Source organism: Chiloscyllium plagiosum, unplaced genomic scaffold (genome assembly GCF_037043375.1).
Source record: "Chiloscyllium plagiosum isolate Xiang-an unplaced genomic scaffold, Cpla_swu_hap1 HiC_scaffold_51, whole genome shotgun sequence".
NCBI lineage: Eukaryota > Metazoa > Chordata > Chondrichthyes > Orectolobiformes > Hemiscylliidae > Chiloscyllium > Chiloscyllium plagiosum.
In genome coordinates this window covers 21,349,536-21,355,400 of record NW_028270189.1, presented here as the reverse complement: position 1 = coordinate 21,355,400, position 5,865 = coordinate 21,349,536, and the positions used below count along the sequence as shown (strand labels likewise).

Genomic DNA, 5,865 nt, shown 5'->3' with positions numbered 1-5,865 from the left:
GCACAAAACACACACACACACACACACACACGATATCTGGAGGTTCCAGAGGCGGAAGATCAGGCGTTTTTCCTCAAGGCGTTGGGTGGTGAGTGAGTTGTGATAGAGAAGATCCTGGTCCTGCATGTCCTCGGCAGATTCGGAAGGGGAATTCAATTCTCCCTCCGCCAGTTGTTGTTTTGTATGTTGCTCCTGACCCATCAAAACACAGATCTGTGTGAATGCGCAAACAACCTCTCTCTATACATTTCACTCAGAATAATGTCAATAACAGGACGGATTAAAACAAAATGCAAACTGTGTTGAATGCTGGATGTAGGGAATCATGTTACTGTAGAGCCTTTACAACACTGACATCAGGCTTTCGGCCCATCATTCACACACCAGTCTGCACTCCCTGTTGAAACCTCTCCAATTACCCAGATCCCTGTCTGATTGAAGACTGTGTGCGTGGAGTTTGCACATTCTCCCCGTGTCTGCGTGAGTTTCCTCCGGGTGCTCCAGTTTCCTCGCACAGTCCAAAGATGCGCAGGTTAGGGTGGATTTGCAACGCTCAATAGTCAATAGTGTCCAGGTGAGTGTTGGTTATATGGTTAGCCATGAGAAATGCGGGGTTACAGGAATAGCGTCGAGGGTGAGACTTGGTGGGATGCATGATGAGCCGAATAGCCTGTTTCTACACTGTAAGAATTTTATGATCCTATACTCCATCCCATCTATATCTGTGGATGAAGAGGACAATCACCTGATCAAATATCCCCTTCAATGGGTCAACGTTTGCTTTCTATCTGACAAAGAACTGCAGATGTTGCAGATCTGAGAGACAGCTCAAAAATTGCTGGGAAACTCAGCAGGTTCGGCAGCATTTGTGGGGAGTGAACCTTTTGGATCCAGTGATTGTTCTTAAGGGCTGAAGTCTTCTGATTCTGGTGTTTTCAGACCTGTTGACGTTTTACAAACAATTGCTTGTTTTGCTTTCATCCCCAGTTCAGTTGGTGACGATTACGGCCTTGTTATGTCCGTTTGGGAAAAGGGACAGCTTATCTGCTAGCGCGGTGGTGGTGTAGTGGTGAGCATAGCTGCCTTCCAAGCAGTTGACCTGGGTTCGATTCCCGGCCATCGCACTGTTGTGGCTTTTCCTGTGGTTTTGTAAGGAAAAGTCTTGAGCACCAACGTTGCATTCTGTGGCGAAATAGATTTGTCAGGTTGCTTTAGGGTTTTCATGGTGATGGTTCCTGTTAATTGCCGTGACAATCCGGGCAGCGTTGCTCGAAAGCTTTCCTCTCTGCTACCCATTGCTTATTTGAATATTGTTCGCAACATAAGGTTCGTTTTGTTTTGTTGGAAAAGTGAGAGATTGCTATCGTCAGAAACCTTAAATAATTACAGAAGCCGCTGGAAATTCGGAACAGATTCAACAGCCTCTATCGTGGACAGGAAGGAGGTTTAAATGCGTCAAATTTCTTCAAGGTTAAAATACATTCGCACCTCAAAACCATTTGATTAGATTAGATTACTTACAGTGTTGAAACAGGCCCTTCAGCCCAGCAAGTCCACAGCCCCCCGCCGAAGCGCAACCCACCCATACCCCCACACTTACCCCTTACCTAACACTACAGGCAATTTTGCACGGCCAATTCACCTAACCTGCACATCTTTGGACTGTGAGAGGAAACCCACGCAGACACGGGGAGAATATGCAAACTCCACACAGTCAGTCGCCTGAGGCAGAAATTGAACCCATGTCTCTGGCGCTGTGAGGCAGCAGTGCTAACCACCGTGTCACCGTGGAAGCTTAAGAATTACAAACATCACGTTATAACCTTTCCTCATCCGTTCACGTTTCACAATATCATTCCGGAAGCAGGAAGACCAGTTTTGTATGGTTTATGCAATGTTACTATATTCGAACATTGACTGTTTCGTAGTTAAATGATGTTTCATTTCGTTCAGTTTTCCAATAGAGTTGGGTTAGTCCACACTTTGTTTTTTGTTTGTGTTACAACGATATTGCGAAGTAAATTGTGTTTCGGTTCAAGCCTGGAAGTTTCACCAATTGAATTGCATTGCCGTACATTTGCCTTCAGGAGAAAAGAAAAAGGGATCTAGACCATCTTCTTAATTAATAGGAGTTTGATCTGGTTCAAAACCTCCTTAATTTCGGTCAATAAATGTTCCTACAGTGCGCAACAATGATTTTCACAGATTAGAGGAGGATGCACAGACATCGTTATTAATTGGTATTACCTCGGACATGAGACGTTTGGGAATGCTATTCCTCAGACCATCGACTCTCTACTCAGCCAAGGTTAAAGGCCTGGAATCCGGCAAAATTGGGAACAATGCAATTCCCAGGAGATTGAGAGGTTACTAACAGAGCGGGAGGTGGAGATTCGGGAACAGAACTACAGGGACAGTCCGCTCTGATCACTGACCCTTCACCGTCAGTATATCCAGTGCTAGGAATAACTGCCATTAGTCAGAATGACAAAATGTTACCATGGAAAATAAAGAGCATGAAAGTAAGGGAAGGTTTAAAGCATGAAAGCAAGGGAAGGTTTAAAGCATGAACCCCACTGGCGATCTGTTGCAAGGGGTCTGTAGAATACAGGATGAGATAAGAATAGTGGAATTCTCTCACACCAATTAGCAAAGAAAGGTTGACGCTGAAAGGTCTCGATGGTGAGATTAGATTACAGTCAGTAAAGTTAGGCTTCCTGTTAAGTATGATTATGACTCGATTGGGAACATAAATATTTGGGACATGACATTAAGTATCAAATTAATAGTTAATAGAGTCAGCCTGATTGAGATTATTGACAATAAATAACAAATTATGGCATCGGGAAAATATGAAGTAGGGTCTGGAATGAAAGACCATTGTTGCGAAAGCTGACATTAAATATCTAACCGTCACATGAGAATAACGTTAAGTAGAATGAACAATTAAAGAGATGATGGGAACTAACATCACTGGTTTATTGTGTAGCGAGTGTGAGGTCCTTTGATTAATATATTTGGACATGCTGGTAAGCAAACAAAGCATGGGAAAAATGTATAAAAAACCATGGACAATGAAGTTCGAGAGCATTCGAGAATCTGCTTTCTCGGTGTCACGGTTTTTCGTTTGCAAATAACAGACCGACTTCTTGAAGAACACTCTACGTCTCCTGGTGATTCTCTATACTTTTTCCACGACAAAACTCAGCAGGTCTGGCAGCATCCATGCAGAGAGAATCGTGGACAATATTTAACAACTTCATCAGAATTCAATAATCTCCCACAGGTACTGCCAAACCAGATAGTTTTGTCAGCAGTTTTTGATTTTGTTTCAGATGCTCAGAGGACACAGTTCATTACATTAACTTTTAAACCATTGCAGAAAGTTCTTTGTGGTTCTTCACACGGAAATTTTCCGTTTGAGGAACATTTTCCTGCCCCCATTGGAAACAAGAAACCCTGCAGCAGAGAAAACAGATGCTTTAACAACAACGATCGCTGTCGCCTTTGGAGGTCTTGAACCACCAGCCTTTCATTTAACGGTCTAATACGCTGAAACTTCCAACCTAAAACCTTGCCCGAACATCTAAAGCAGGTTGTGACGGATTTCAGTCTGTCCTTCCCAGACCGAGAAGTGTCCTCTTATCAGTTTTGTTTTTTCCAAAATAAAGTCTGGAACATTCATTATGGAACAGTCTTATCCCATCCAAGACAGACACACCCATGTCACTGAGCACCAACTCTACTCCAACTGGGGCCACCTCCCTTCAAGCCTTCTTGTCCCTTGTGCAGTCCCGAGTTTTTTCATTGTCCCGGAGTCTCGATGAGGTTTGTATTTGTCATGTAGGGGAACGAGAATCATCAAAGTTAATGGTCTGTCCTCTTAAAGAAGGGGTAGTGGTCTTGACTGTCTCTGCTCATTTGGGCAGTTCACCCTTCTTCATTCTCCTTGAATTTCACTTCTCACAGAGTTTCTGAAGATTCACAATGTTGGAGACTGGGTTATATGCTTTGCCTCTTTTACATTGTTTTCCACCTACCAATTGATATTTTCCCAAAATCTCTTTAACACTCCTCTGCCTTGCACCATGTCCAGGGTCGAGATTTCCTGGCATTTGGAGAGATTCCCGAGGTTTTCTTTGGAGCCAAGAGAGTTAACTGAAGATGTTATGCAGCTGTTTATCTTGATGGGGGAGGGAGCGGTGGGGATTGGCACATTGACGATCAGGAGGAAGTATTGTCACTGAACAGGGTCAGTGTTCAGAGGACTGTGATTGAAGGAATTTAATGAAATGCAGCACTTGTGCACAGTAAATTCACAGAATGCTGTACAAAACCGACGGGTGCAGCGGTAACTGTGGAAAGAGAAACAGAGGTAACATTTTGAGAGTGATGTAATTGTGATCAAACACTCGACTTTCTAGCGCACGACACTGCCAGCGAAATTACAGTCACTGAAGTGTTTTTGAAGACGATTCAGGTCTATTTGTTCATTCAAAAGTCAAAAAAGACAATGCTGCAAACACTAAGAGCTGGCACTGGACAGTGCAGACCGACCTTGAGGGTTTTTTCTGCTCTGATATTCACCTGGGATAATGTGGCACCAGAAGGCTTCCTCACAGCGGAAGAGGCCAATTACGTAATACTTAGGTGTGGAGGATATTTTCTCTTTCAGAGGGTAGCAAATCTGTGAAGTTGTTTGCAACAGAGTGTTGTCAAGGCTGCATACATGCAAGGCTGAGAAAGACAGGCATTTGGTCACTTCGGGAATCGAGGGCCACAGAGATGAGGCCGAAAGGGGATTTGAGGATTAACCAAATCAGCCGTGATCTCATTGAAACTTGTCGCTGACTTGATGGGTTAAATTGCTTCCATCTGCTCGAATGTGTTTGTTGTCATTTCGAAAATGTGAACCACCATTGCACATTAAGAAAAGCAGAAAGTTTAGAAGAGACGATTACAGTCAAACTGAGTCAACATCATTTTTGAAAGGAAAAACACACGATGACAATCTAAGAGATTTCTTTGGTAGCATGACCTGCAGAGTTGGTGAAGGACGATGCTCAGTGAAGTTCATTTGAATTTTAGCAAGCAATCAGTAAGGGGCTATATAAAAGTCCGTTGCACAATAAAGGAGTTCTCGGTGTTGGGTCATAAAGCAGCATTGTCTGTCCATTGTCTATTTAACAGAAATCACCGAATCAAGAATAATGAGCAGTTTTCAAGTTGGAAAGATATATTTCGTGAAATCCAGACTGGTTAGTCATCGGATTTAATGTTTTATCTGACCGAATGACTTGGAGGAAGTGGCAGAGTGAAATGCTGCGATACACAATAGGTGGGGGAGCATATTGTGATAAAGATGTGGAATTTTGCAAACAGGTATCGATAGAATGAGTGAGTGGAGAAGTCTTGGCAAATGCAGTTTCATGTAGGGGCACTTTTATCTGTTAATAGGTTCACAGCTCTCCATTCAATTTGCAATGTTGCAACCCCACACAAGGGCGCATTCGCTCGCTGTTGCAGATTTTGTTGACACATTGTTACCACTGTTTTTGATCATGTGTTGGTTTCTGAGTGACAATTGTTTCCACTGTACCGGAGGTGCCAGAGACACGTTTATCAGTTCAGCCCGAATATATGATAAACAATGTCCCTTTCAAAACGTGAGGTTCCATTCCAACCATGCACCAACCAAAATATCCAGAGCCGTGGAATGCAAATGACCACATGCTCGGGGGATTGAGAGTGACGGCTCCATGTTAAATAGTGCTGAAACAAAAGTAACTGATTTAGAATGCTCTGAATGAAACCGAACGGAACTTTCCCTACACTTCCCTCAATTCACTCGAAAAATGATGCTGT

General features: G+C 43.2%; 1 non-coding gene across 1 annotated transcript; it reads left to right on the top strand.

The window, feature by feature from the left end:
• The first annotated feature begins 1,052 nt into the window (after positions 1-1,052).
• Positions 1,053-1,124, top strand: trnag-ucc (transfer RNA glycine (anticodon UCC)). The gene has a single exon. It is a non-coding gene; the product is annotated as a tRNA-Gly (tRNA).
• Positions 1,125-5,865: the final 4,741 nt, after the last annotated feature.